The 13,769-nt window shown below is 47.7% G+C and overlaps 1 long non-coding RNA gene across 2 annotated transcripts in view; it reads left to right on the forward strand.

Annotated features, from left to right (window-relative positions):
• Positions 1-10,493: 10,493 nt before the first annotated feature.
• LOC138674063 (uncharacterized) overlaps positions 10,494-13,769 on the forward strand; it is a 54,368-nt gene continuing 51,092 nt past the window's right edge. For both annotated transcript variants that reach the window (XR_011320459.1, XR_011320460.1), the window contains exon 1: positions 10,494-10,631. This is a non-coding gene — a long non-coding RNA (uncharacterized lncRNA). The remainder of the gene's footprint in view (positions 10,632-13,769) is intronic.

Genomic DNA, 13,769 nt, shown 5'->3' on the forward strand with positions numbered 1-13,769 from the left:
GATAAGAGATATGGCAATCATCTTTCAGGGCTGATGTACAACATTCTTTAATGCTATATATCTGCCCCAACTTGAACTGCAGGAAAAGAAAAATGACTTTTATTATAATTACCTGTGGGGCAGTCTGGTCCTATGGGTGTCGCTCTTCTTGGTCCAGGCCTCCCTTCTTCTTGCGATGCAGTCCTGCTTGCTTCATGTGGATGACGTGTCTTCTCCGCACCGTTCTCCTGCGCAGGCATACTTCTCTGCCTTGTTGAGGGCAGAGCAACGTACTGCAGTGCGCAGGACAGATAAGTACGCCTGCGCAGGAGCACTGTGCCGACGAGACTGTGTGGATGGCGAAGGGACGGGTCATTCACACAAAGCAAGCAGGAGGATGGAGATTGTAAGAAGAAGGGAGGTGCCGGACCAAGACAAGCGACGCCCATCGGACTAGACCGCCGCGCAGGTGAGTATAATAAAAACTATTTTTCTTCTTTTACAGGTCAGGTTGGGGGCAGATATGCAGCATTATAGAATGCAGTATATCAGCCCTGAACGGTGATGGTCGTATCTCTTATCGGCCAAACCTGGTGACAGGTTCACTTTAACAAACTATCCCATTTATTATATAGAAACATACAAAAGTTTGTGAATGAGAGTGATATTTGCACATAGCTGAACAGTGGGCCACCATAGTCAATGGTACTGGTGGGCCCTTGGCACCCCAGTCTGGCACTGGGTGTGTGACTGAGACAAATGTTAATGAAGGCAGCCTGCAGGGCTAGGGTTGGATTTTATACACCTGTGGTAATTGGACTAAATAAAGCTAAATTCAAAGATTAAGAATATATACTGTATACATAATACAAAATACTGCAGCACAGTCAACTATGGTTGCATAAGAAATCCTCAAAAGTGCATCTGAGTTAGTTTCCACGTAAAAATAAACTGAGAAAATGCAAATCCCCTACAGATGTTGTCCTTGGTGGGATTAAAACCAGAACCCCAGTGCTGCAAAGTTATTCAAAGTTATCCACCAGAAACTACAGTATATTCCCATTTACAGATTACTTATGAGTGTAATTTGCATTATGTGGACATAAGAGCCGCTGGTCCTTTTCAAGAAACTAAATGTCTGAAGCGAGTTCACTCTCTTAAGAGACTGGAGCAGGGAAATGACAAGTAAGAGCACTTTACCAAGATAGATAAAGGATGTCACAGACAAAAGATGCTCACTTGTAATTACATCCCTCTTATTCAATTATAGCAGCACTTCTCAAGAACAAAAAACATATTATTTGGGAGAAAATCCTGTTAAGAAGCCCTCTGTTTAGTTTACTTATCTATTCTTCACCTCACCAAATCCTCTGCCCTCCATTTGCCTTTTAGCAACTACAACTGTGGTAGTAAACTACGTTGTTAAAACTTACATTATTGTGCCAGAACTGCATCAGAGAGAGACAAAAGGTTGAAAATAAAACAGGGCTACACAACACTCACTGGCTGAAGAATTACATATATTTCATATAACTTCTAGCCCCTCATTCTAAAAATCATTGAGGTTCTCTGCTCCCACTCGCTTATGTAACGCTCACGCCCAGACTGGTTGGCGCGGGTGTGTGGCCCCACTGGACCACTGACCAGACTATCCTGGAAGGGGAGTGACTATGACAGCTGCCTGGGTTTTCACTGGAGCCTCTGATGGTGAGGTCAGGCTTGTGCGGCAGGTAGCTACCAGGTACGACTCCAGGGTGGTGTCCGGCTGGGGCTGCTGATCCCACTGGGGAACCGAGCACTCGGATGGGTGCGGGCGAGTGTTGACAGGCAGGACTGATAGGCAGGCACAGCAGACCCTCAGGCGGGCACGGCTGGCACACTGGCAGGACAGGCCTGGAACTCTGGCAGGACAGGTAGGTACCGGAATACAGGCAGGCATATGGAAACAGGTGGGAACCTGTACGGCAAGTAGCAGAAACGTATGAGCGGAACAAGGCAGATCTACAAGGAGCGGAGCAAGACAGAACCGCAAGGAGTGGAGCAAGGCAGAACCACAAGGAGCAGAGAGCGAGAGCGAGAGCAGAGCCGCGAGCAGAGCAAGCAGCAGAGTGCAGAGCCGAGAGCAGAGAAAAGCCGTAGAGTGCAGAGCCGAGAGCAGAGCAAAGCCGCAGAGTGTAGAGCCGAGAGCAGAGCAAAGCCACAGAGTAAAGAGCCGAGAGCAGAGCAAAGCCATAGAGTGCAGAGCAGAGAGCAGAGCAAAGCCACAGAGTGCAGAGCCGAGAGCTAAGCAAAGCCACAGAGTGCAGAGCAGAGAGTAGAGCAAAGCCGCAGAGTGCGGAGCAGAGAGCAGAGCAAAGCCGCAGAGTACGAAGCTGAGAGCAGAGCCGTAGGGCCACAGGTTGTGGCGAGCAGAGCAGAAAACAAGCAAAAAACAACAGGAATGGACATAGACCAGAGCACAGACAGGTACAGAGACGGACACAAGAATTGGACACAGATATAGGCCTGGGTATTTCAGCCCCCAGAGGTAGACACGGAAGTAACAGAACACAGGTTCAGACCAGGGTGAGACGCCCCGCTGGGTGGCAGACGAGGGACAGATGCAGGACCTGGCACCTCAATAGCAAGACACTAACTGAGGGAAATAGTTTGCTCAGGCATCCTCCAATGGGTGAGGATGTCTTAAAGGGAACCTGTCACCCCCAAAATGGAAGGTGAGCTAAGTCCACTGGCATCATGGGCTTATCTACAGCATTCTGGAATGCTGTAGATAAGCCCCCAGCTGTAACCTGAAAGATGAGAAAAAGAGGTTAGATTATACTCACCTAGACGGGCAGTCCGATCCGATGGGTGTCGCGGTCTGGTCAGGGGCCTCCCATCTTCTTACGATGACGTCCTCTTCTTGTCTTCACGCTGCGGCTCCGGAGCAGGCGTACTTTGTCTGCCCTGTTGAGGACAGAGCAAAGTACTGCAGTGCGCAGGCGCCCGCCGGGAAAGGCCAGGCGCCTGCGCACTGCAGTACTTTGCTCTGCCCTCAATAGGGCAGACAAAGTATGCCTGTGCCGGAGCCACAGCGTAACTACAAGAAGAGGACGTCATCGTAAGAAGATGGGAAGCCCCGGACCGGACCGTGACGAATATCGGTCCGGACCGCAGTGGGAACGCCCCTGAGTATAATATAACCTCTTTTCTCATTTTTCAGGATACATTGGGGGCTTATCTACAGCATTCCAGAATGCTGTAGATAAGCCCCTGATGCCGGTGGGCTTAGCTCAACTTCCATTTTGGGGTGACAGGTTCCCTTTAAAGGGACTCTGTCACCTGAATTTGGAGGGAACAATCTTCAGCCATGGAGGCGGGGTTTTTGGGTGTTTGAGTCACCCTTTCCTTACCCGCTAGCTGCATGCTGGCTGCAATATTGGATTGAAGTTCATTCTCTGTCCTCCATAGTACATGCCTGCACAAGGCAATCTTGCCTTGCGCAGCGGTGTACCATGAAGGACAGAGAATGAACTTCAATCCAATATTGCAGCCAGCATGCAGCCAGCGGGTAAGGAAAGGGTGAATCAAACACCCAAAAACCCCGCCTCCATGGCTGAAAATTGTTCCCTCCAAATTCAGGTGACAGTGTCCCTTTAAGTATCAGAGGCCTTTAGGCAATTGGCTGGGGACACCTTAGGGAGGTGCATACAGTCTCAATAAGAATCTGGATTTGCCAGCACCGCCCCTCTATGCACACTGCCAGGAAGCGTGTACAGAGCAGGCACACAGCATGGAGCCAGCAGCAGATAGAAATCACAGCATGGCCCGGAGCGAATAAGTTGAAGTAACAAGCAGGTGGGGGATGAGAGGCCATGCAGTGATGCCAACAGGGTTGTTACAGCTTACTTATATGACTTGTTTTTATGAAGTATCAGAGATTTTTCAAAAGGACCATTAAAGATAACCTGTCAGCAGGATTGTACACAGTAACCTACGGACAGGTCGGCGCTGTTATACTGATTAGAATGATACCTTGGTTGATGAAATCCATCTTGTGGCTTTTCTTTAATGTTTATTTTCAGTTTTGAGTTAATGATATGCCCATGTGGGACAGCCTATGGAGGATATTCGTGTGGTGTTCTGCTTACATATTCATCTGAATGGGTGCTGACAGGTCACTGATCCCTCACTGACCTGCACCCTAGTTTACACAATGAATATTATATATATATATATATATATATATATATATATATATATATATATATATATATATATATATATATATTTTTTTTAAATCCCCTTCTGCAGGCAGACGGCGTTGCCGGTGCTGCACCATGATTGCATCCATAATATACAGTACAAACCATTCTTTTTGATGATATCCATAAATTCCTAAAAATAAGTTTGAAAATGGCGCCAGCTGCGCCATCTTGCTAGAGAAAAAAAATTGCCTCCTCCAAGATGGCGCTGCTGGCGCCTGCACAGTGGCATCTATCGTATCGCCGATAGATGCTACTGCGCAGACGGTGGCACCAACTTGCTAGAGACAAAAAAAATGTCTCCACTAACATGACGCCTGCTGTGCCTGTGCAGTAGCATCTATCGACGATCCAATAGGTGATACTGTACAGGCGCCAGTGTCGCCATCTTGAAGAAGCCATTTTTTTTTCTCTAGCAAGAAGAAGCTGCCCGCGCAGTAGCAGGTATAGGATCGCCGATAGCTGCTACTGCGCAGACACAGCCAGCGCCATTTTCAAACTGTTTTTTTTTTAGGAATTTCTGGATACCATCAAAAAGAATAATTAACTGCACATTATGGATGCAATCATGGTACAGCGCAGGCGCTGCCGCCTACCTGAAGAAGCAGATTTTTTTTTTAATATATTGTGATGCAGTGACCCCTGTGACAGCTAGGGGGCGCTGTGAGTGCTCCTTGGGATGTGCATGGAGGCATATCTATTGTGATTATCGTGGTGAAACAGTGACTGGCTGTGTTGTGAATGGCCGATATGTGTCGCAGAGGGAGTCTGCGTAGTAAGTCTGATGCAATGTTGTTGTTCTGGGACCTGTAGTCCCTCAAGAGTGTAGATGTATGGTGTAGCTGTAAGGGAGACTTACTAGGCTAGTTGTGTGAGATGGGCGGGACAAACTAGCCACACATCCACACTCCCACCCTGGGGAGTGGTTAAGGATATATAATGTGACCAGGGTGTGGGTCACATGGTTCCTGTGTATGGTCGCTGTGAGTGACCTGTGTGGTTCCAGTGGAAGGTCCTGGATAGCCTGTGTGTTGGGAGGTCCTGGGAGTAGGACCGGATCCCTGAATAGCACACTGAACCACCTGTGTTGGATTTCCTGGGAGTAGGAGCCCTGAATAGCACATGGTGGGGCTTTGGACCTGGTGAGCCTGGTGTGTTGGATTTTCCTGGGAGTAGGAGTCCTGAATAGCACACTGAACAACCTCTGTTGGATTTCCTGGGAGTAGGAGTTCTGAATAGCACATAGTGGGGCTTTGGACTTGCGGGTGGCCTGGGGTGTTGGACGAGGTCCTGAATAGCACCTGGACAGGTCACATGTGCGGTTCATGTGGGGAAGCAACCATCCTTCGGTTGTTCTGGACTGACTAAGATATGCCGCCCAGGCAAGTTGGTGATCCCTGTGAGGCAGCTTTCCCGGAGGAGTGGACTGACAAGGAGTCAGCAGGTGGAGCAGGAGCTCCCGTCAGGTACCTTTACAGACTGTTGGTGCTTGTAATGTTCTATGAACTGTGTGGTCTCCCACGGTAACTGAACGGAGTGAGGTTCAGCGTGTTTAGAGACCGCGACCCAGTGTCATATGCGCTGTATGTGACTTGGGACATTGGTGAAGTGTACGGCGTACGGACACCCATGGTAACTGGGCGAAGTGAGAAGTCCAGCATGTTTAGTGTCCGTGAGACAAAGCCGTATATGAAGTGTACAATATAAAGCTGCAAGTTAATATCACCAGTTGGTGCCTATTGTGTTCTATGGAATGTATAATATGAACTGTGCATAACCCGGTTTATGACCCTTTAATAAACCGCATGGACTGTTTTTGTGTTCAAAAATCGTGCCTGAGTACGGTAATCCCGTGCCAAGCGAGTGTCCCCCAATACACTTTGTGAGAGCAATCTTACAATATATAATATTCATTATGTAAACTAAGGGGCAGGTCACTGAGGGATCAGTGACCTGTCAGGAGCTATACACATGAATACATAAGCAGAGCACCACATGAAGACCCCCCACAGGCCGCCCAAAGCACGAGCATATAATTAACTGAAAACTGAAAATAAAGATTAAAAAACAAACACACGACGGATTTCATCAACCAAGGTATCATTTTAGTCAGTATAACGGCGCCAACCTGAGACTGTCTGTAGGTTACTGAGCACAATCCTGCTGACAGGTTCACTTTAAATGGCGTCTTGTCTTCCCCAATAGTCATTTTGAGGGGTCTATATGATAGAAAATAACCAAATGTGACACCATTCTAAAAACTGCACCCCTCAAGGTGCTCAAAACCACATTCAAGAAGTTTATGAACCCTTCAGGTGTTTTACAGGAATTTTTGGAATGTTTAAAAAAAAAAATAACATTTAACTTTTTTTCACAAAAAATTTACTTCATCTCCAATTCGTTTTATTTTCCCAAGGGAAAGAGAAGAAATTGGACCACTACAGTTGTTGTGCCATTTGTTCTGAGTACGCAGATACCCCACATGTGGGGGTAAACCACTGTTTAGGTGCATGGCAGAGCTCGGAAGGGAAGGAGCGCCGTTTGACTTTTCAATGCAAAATTGACTGGAATTGAGATGGGACGTCATGTTGCGTTTGGAGAGCCCCTGATGTGCCTAAACATTGAAACCCCCCACAAGTGACACCATTTTGGAAAGTAGACCCCCTAAGGAACTTATCTAGATGTGTGGTGAGCACTTTAACCCACCAAATGCTTCACAGAAGTTTATAATGCAGAGCCGTAAAAATAAAAATCATATTTTTTCACAAATATGATATTTTGCCCCCAATTTTTTATTTTCCCAAGGGTAAGAGAAGAAATTGGACCCCAAAAGTTGTTGTGCCATTTGTTCTGAGTACGCCGATACCCCACATGTGGAGGTAAACCACTGTTTGGGCGCATGGCAGAGCTCGGAAGGGAAGGAGCGCCATTTGACTTTTCAATGCAAAATTGACTGGAATTGAGATGGGACACCATGTCACGTTTGGAGACCCCCTGATGGGCCTAAACATTGAAACCCCCCACAGCTGACACCATTTTGGAAAGTAGACCCCCTAAAGAACTTATCTAGCTGTGTTTTGACAGCTTTGAACCCCCCAAGTGTTTCGCTACAGTTTATAATGCAGAGCCTTGAAAATTAAAAAAAAAATTTTTTCACAAAAATTATTTTTTAGCCCCCAGTTTTGTATTTTCCCAAGGGTAACAGGAGAAATTCGACCCCAAAAGTTGTTATCCAATTTGTCCTGAGTATGCTGATACCCCATATGTGGTGGGGAACCACCGTTTGGGCACATGGCAGAGCTCGGAAGGGAAGGAGTGCCATTTGGAATGCAGACTTGGATGGATTGGTCTGCAGGCGTCCCGATGCATTTGCAGAGCCCGTGATGCACCTAAACAGTAGAAACCCCCCACAGGTGACACCATTTTGGAAACTAGACCCCCTAAGGAACTTATCTAGATGTCTTTTGACAGCTTTGAACCACCAAGTGCTTCACTACCGTTTATAACGCAGAGTCGTGAAAATAAAAATTCATTTTTTTCCCACAAAAATGTTTTTTTAGCCCCCCAAATTTTTATTTTGCCAAGGGTAACAAGAGAAATTGGACCCCAAAAGTCGTTGTCCAATTTGTCCTGAGTACGCTGATACCCCATATGTGGGGAAGAACCACCGTTTGGGCGCATGGCAAAGCTCGAAAGGGAAGGAGCGCCATTTGGAATGCAGACTTGGATGGATTGGTCTGCAGGCGTCACGTTGCATTTGCAGAGCCCCTGATGCACCTAAACAGTAGAAACCCCACAGAAGTGACACCATTTTGGAAAGTAGACCCCCTAAGGAACTTATCTAGATGTGTTTTGACAGCTTTGAACCCCCAAGTGTTTCACTACAGTTTATAACGCAGAGTCGTGAAAATAAAAATTTATTTTTTTCCCAGAAAAATGTTTTTTTAGACCCCCAAATTTTTATTTTCTCAAGGGTAACAAGATAAATTGGACCCCAATAGTTGTTGTACAATTTGTCCTGAGTATGCTGATACCCCATATGTTGGGGTAAACCCCTGTTTGGGCGCACGGGAGAGCTCGGAAGGGAAGGACCACTGTTTTACTTTTTCAACGCAGAATTGGCTGGAATTGAGATTGGACGCCATGTCGCGTTTGGAGAGCCCCTGATGTGCCTAAACAGTGGAAACCCCCAATTCTAACTGAAACCCTAACCCCGACACACCCCTAACCCTAATCCCAACCATAACCCTAACCACACCCCTAACCCTGACACACCCCTAACCCTAATCTCAACCGTAAATGTAACCCTAACCCTAACTTTAGCCCCAACCCTAACTTTAGCCCCAACTCTAACCCTAACTTTAGCCCCAACCCTAACTTTAGCCCCAACCCTAACTCTAACTTTAGCCCCAACCCTAACTTTAGCCCCAACCCTAACTTTAGCCCCAACCCTAGCCCCAACCCTAACCCTAACCCCAACCCTAACCCTAGCCCCAACCCTAACCCCAACCCTAGCCCCAACCCTAGCCCCAACTCTAACCCTAACCCTAATGGGAAAATGGAAATAAATACAATTATTAATTTTTTTTAATGTTTCCCTAACTAAGGTGGTGATGAAGGGGGGTTTTTTATAGTGGGTTTTTTAGCGGATTTTTATGATTGGCAGCCGTCACACACTAAAAGACGCTTTTTATTGCAAAAAATATTTTTTGCGTTACCACATTTTGAGACCTATAATTTTTCCATATTTTGGTCCACAGAGTCATGTGAGGTCTTGTATTTTGCGGGAAGAGTTGATGTTTTTATTGGTAACATTTTCGGGCACGTGACATTTTTTATCGCATTTTATTCCGAGGTAGAATGACCAAAAACCAGCTATTCACGAATTTCTTCTTTATACCGTTCCACGTTTGGTAAAATGGATGAAGCAGCTTTATTCTTCGGGTCAGTACGTTTACAGCGATACCTCATTTATATAATTTTTTTTATGTTTTGGCGCTTTTTATACGATAAAAACTATTTTATAGAAAAAATAATTATTTTTGCATCGCTTTATTCTGAGGACTGTAACTTTTTTATTTTTTCGCTGATGATGCTGTATGGCAGCTCGTTTTTTGCGGGACAAGATGACGTTTTCAGCGGTACCATGGTTATTTATATCCGTCTTTTTGATCGTGTGTTATTCCACTTTTTGTTCGGCGGTATGATAATAAAGCGTTGTTTTTTGCCTCGTTTTTTTTTTTTTAACGGTGTTTACTGAAGGGGTTAACCAGTGGGACACTTGTATAGGTCGGATCATTACGGACGCGGCGATACTAAATATGTGTACTTTTATTGTTTTTTTATTTTATTTAAAGCACTGTATTTTTTTTTCTTTATTTATAAATTTATTTTTTTTTGCACATCTAAAAAAATTTTTTTTTTTTACTTTGTCCCAGGGGGGACATCACTGTATAGTGACTGATCACTGATCTGACACTTTGCAGAGCACTGTGTCAGATCAGCGATCTGGCGTGCCCTGCTCCATGGTTACCAGAGCCTGCTCTGGACCCGGAAGTACTCCCTGCAGGACCCGGAAGTAGCCCTGTGGCCATTTTGGATCCGGGGCCTGCAGGGAGGAGACGCTCGGTACAAGGTGAGCACTTTGCCTTGTACTGATCGTCTCAGGGAAGCATGCAGGGAGCCCCTTCCCTGCGCGATGCTTCCCTATACCGCCGACACACCGCGATCATGTTTGATCGCGGTGTGCCGGGGGTTAATGTGCCGGGAGCGGTCCGTGACCGCTCCTGGCACATAGTGCCGGATGTCAGCTGTGGTAGTCAGCTGGCGATTGGCCGCGCTCCCCCCGTGAGCGCAGCCGATCGCGTATGACGTACTATCCCATCACTGGGAAATAAGTCCCAGGTCACCTTGATGGGATAGTATGTCATATGGGATTAAGGAGTTAAAGTGCAGTGAATATTCATTAGCTGCTTCCCCGCCCACCTGTCAGCTGAGTCCGAAGCAGCAAATGAATACTCCTTCACAGGGACACACATGGTTTCCCCAGCGCTGGATTCCTTCAGCAGCTGGGGAGATCTGTGTGTCCAGTGGAGGAGGCAGCAGCAGTGGCCAGAGAGGACAAGATCGCTGCATACCTGCCTGCCGGGGCTGTGCTGGATGCTGAGTGCTCCAGCACAAGGACCTGTGTGATGTCATGAAGAGGGCGGGCTTGAGCATCACATGGCAGCACAGAGCCCTCCCTCTTCTGATGTCATCACAGGTCTTGCAGACACCACCCTACAATCTGCAAGCTTACTCCTCCTGAGCTGTGGAGAGGCAACAAGAGGGAGCGCTCTGTAGTGTCATGGGATGGGATGCTCCAGCATTTTACCTCACCACAGTGTGGCTGGCTGCCACAATTAAAAGGTTAGTCACTAACACACACTAAAGCACTATGCCACTTCTGTGGTGAAGTATAACTCCCAGCATGCCATAGGTTCTGCAGGACATGCTGGGAGTTATAGTTCTCCCAATGGATCTCAAAGCAGCACTCCAGTGTTATTTTTTAGTGCAGGAGTGGTGCTTTTAATATAAGCCCTGTGCCCCCATTCTTATACTCACCCTCCAGCGTCTTCATATAGTACTTTACAGACACCACACTGGTCCCACAGCTCCATCTTCTACCCACAGCTTCCAACATAATAACATACTATCTACTATATAATTGTCTAAGGGTCACTTCCGACTTTCTGTCTGTCCTTTCTGGCACGGATATTCATTGGTTGCGGCCTCTGTCTGTCAAGAAAATCCAAGTCGCTGATTGGTCGCGTCAAAGCAGCCACGACCAATCAGCAACGGGCACAGTCCGGAAGAAAATGGCCGCTCCTTACTCCCCGCAGTCACTGCCCGGCACCCGCTCCATACTCCCATCCAGCCACCGCTAACACAGGGTTAATGCCGGCGGTAACGGACCACGTTATGCCGCGGGTAACGCACTCCGTTATCGCCGCGGGTAACGCACTCCGTTATCGCCGCTATTAACCCTGTGTGTCCCCAAATTTTTACTATTGATGCTGCCTATGTGGCTTATACTCGAGTCAATGTGGGTGGCAGGGTCGGCGGGTGAGGGGGCTGAGGTATACTTACCTAGTCCCAGCGATCCTCGCGCTGTCCCTGCCTTCCTCCCCGTCTTCTGTGCTGCAGCTTCTTCCCCTCTTCAGCGGTCACGTGGGACCGCTCATTAGAGATATGAATAAGCGGCTCCACCTCCCATAGGGGCGGAGCCGCCTATTCATTCCTCTAATCGGCGGTGCCGGTGACCGCTGACAGGAAGAGCTGCGGCACTGAAGACCAGGCAGAGGGACAGCGCGAGGATCGCCAGGACTAGGTGAGTATGTCATATTCACCTGTCCTCGTTCCAGCCGCCGGGCGTCGCTCCATCTTCCCGGCCGGCGCCTCCATCTTCCCGACGTCTGCGCTCTGACTGTTCAGGCAGAGGGCGCGATGACGCATATAGTGTGCGCGGCGCCCTCTGCCTGATCAGTCAGAGCAGAGACGCCGGGAAGATGGAGGCGCCGGAACGAGACGCCGGGAGCTGCAATCAAGGGAGGTGAGTATGTGTTTTTTTTTTTTATTGCAGCAGCAGCGGCGGCGGCAGAGATTTCTATGGGGCACAATGAACGGTGCAGGGAGCAGAGCTGTGTATATATGTGGGACATGCAGGGAGCAGAGCTGTGTATATATGTGGGACATGCAGGCGGCAGAGCTGTGTATATATGTGGGACATGCAGGGAGCAGAGCTGTGTATATATGTGGGACATGCAGGGAGCAGAGCTGTGTATATATGTGGGACATGCAGGCGGCAGAGCTGTGTATATATGTGGGACATGCAGGGAGCAGAGCTGTGTATATATGTGGGACATGCAGGGAGCAGAGCTGTGTATATATGTGGGACATGCAGGCGGCAGAGCTGTGTATATATGTGGGACATGCAGGGAGCAGAGCTGTGTATATATGTGGGACATGCAGGGAGCAGAGCTGTGTATATATGTGGGACATGCAGGCGGCAGAGCTGTGTATATATGTGGGACATGCAGGCGGCAGAGCTGTGTATATATGTGGGACATGCAGGGAGCAGAGCTGTGTATATATGAGGGACATGCAGGCGGCAGAGCTGTGTATATATGTGAGACATGCAGGCGGCAGAGCTGTGTATATATGTGGGACATGCAGGGAGCATATGGCACCGTATATGGCACAGCAATGGGGCACAATGAACGGTGCAGAGCACCGTATATGGCACAGCAATGGGGCACAATGAACGGTGCAGAGCACCGTATATGGCACAGCAATGGGGCACAATGAACGGTGCAGAGCACCGTATATGGCACAGCAATGGGGCACAATGAACAGTGCAGAGCACCGTATATGGCACAGCAATGGGGCACAATGAACGGTGCAGAGCACCGTATATGGCACATCTATGGGGCACAATGAACGGTGCAGAGCACCGTATATGGCACAGCAATGGGGCACAATGAACGGTGCAGAGCACCGTATATGGCACAGCAATGGGGCACAATGAACGGTGCAGAGCACCGTATATGGGCACAGCAATGGGGCACAATGAACGGTGCAGAGCACTATATGGGGCACAGCTATGGGGAAATAATGATCTATTGTTATTTTTGAAATTCACCGGTAAATGCTGCATTTCCACCCTAGGCTTATACTCGACTCAATAAGTTTTCCCAGTTTTTTGTGGCAAAATTAGGGGGGTCGGCTTATACTTGGGTCGGCTTATACTCGAGTATATACGGTAATAAAAAAAACAAAAAAACTGCTATACTCACCCTCTGTAGTCCGCCGAGCCGATCACGCCTGCCGCCATCTTCCGTTCCCAGCGATGCATTGTGAAATTACCCAGAAGACATAGCGGTCTCTCGAGACCGCCAAGTCTTCTAGGTAATTTCGCAATGCATCCTGGGAACGGAAGATGGCGGCAGCCGCGCGCCCATCGCCACAGCGCCGTTGGATCCCAGGGGTGAGTATGTAATTATTTTTTATTTTAATTATTTTTTTTTTTTAACAGGGATATGTGCCCACACTGCTAAATACTGCGTGGGCTACATGGCTGCTATATACTACGTGGGCAGTACTATATACTACATGGCTGCTATATACTACGTGGACAGTACTATATACTACATGGCTGTCATATAGTACGTGGGCAGTACTATATACTACATGGCTGCTATATACTTCGTGGGACTGGCCAATATACTACGTGTCTGTGCTGTATACTATAGTAACATAGTAACATAGTAACATAGTTAGTAAGGCCGAAAAAAGACATTTGTCCATCCAGTTCAGCCTATATTCCATCATAATACCCAGATCTACGTCCTTCTACAGAACCTAATAATTGTATGATACAATATTGTTCTGCTCCAGGAAGACATCCAGGCCTCTCTTGAACCCCTCGACTGAGTTCGCCATCACCACCTCCTCAGGCAAACAATTCCAGATTCTCACTGCCCTAACAGTAAAGAATCCTCTTCTATG

This window comes from Ranitomeya imitator, chromosome 4, assembly GCF_032444005.1.
Source record: "Ranitomeya imitator isolate aRanImi1 chromosome 4, aRanImi1.pri, whole genome shotgun sequence".
Lineage (NCBI taxonomy): Eukaryota > Metazoa > Chordata > Amphibia > Anura > Dendrobatidae > Ranitomeya > Ranitomeya imitator.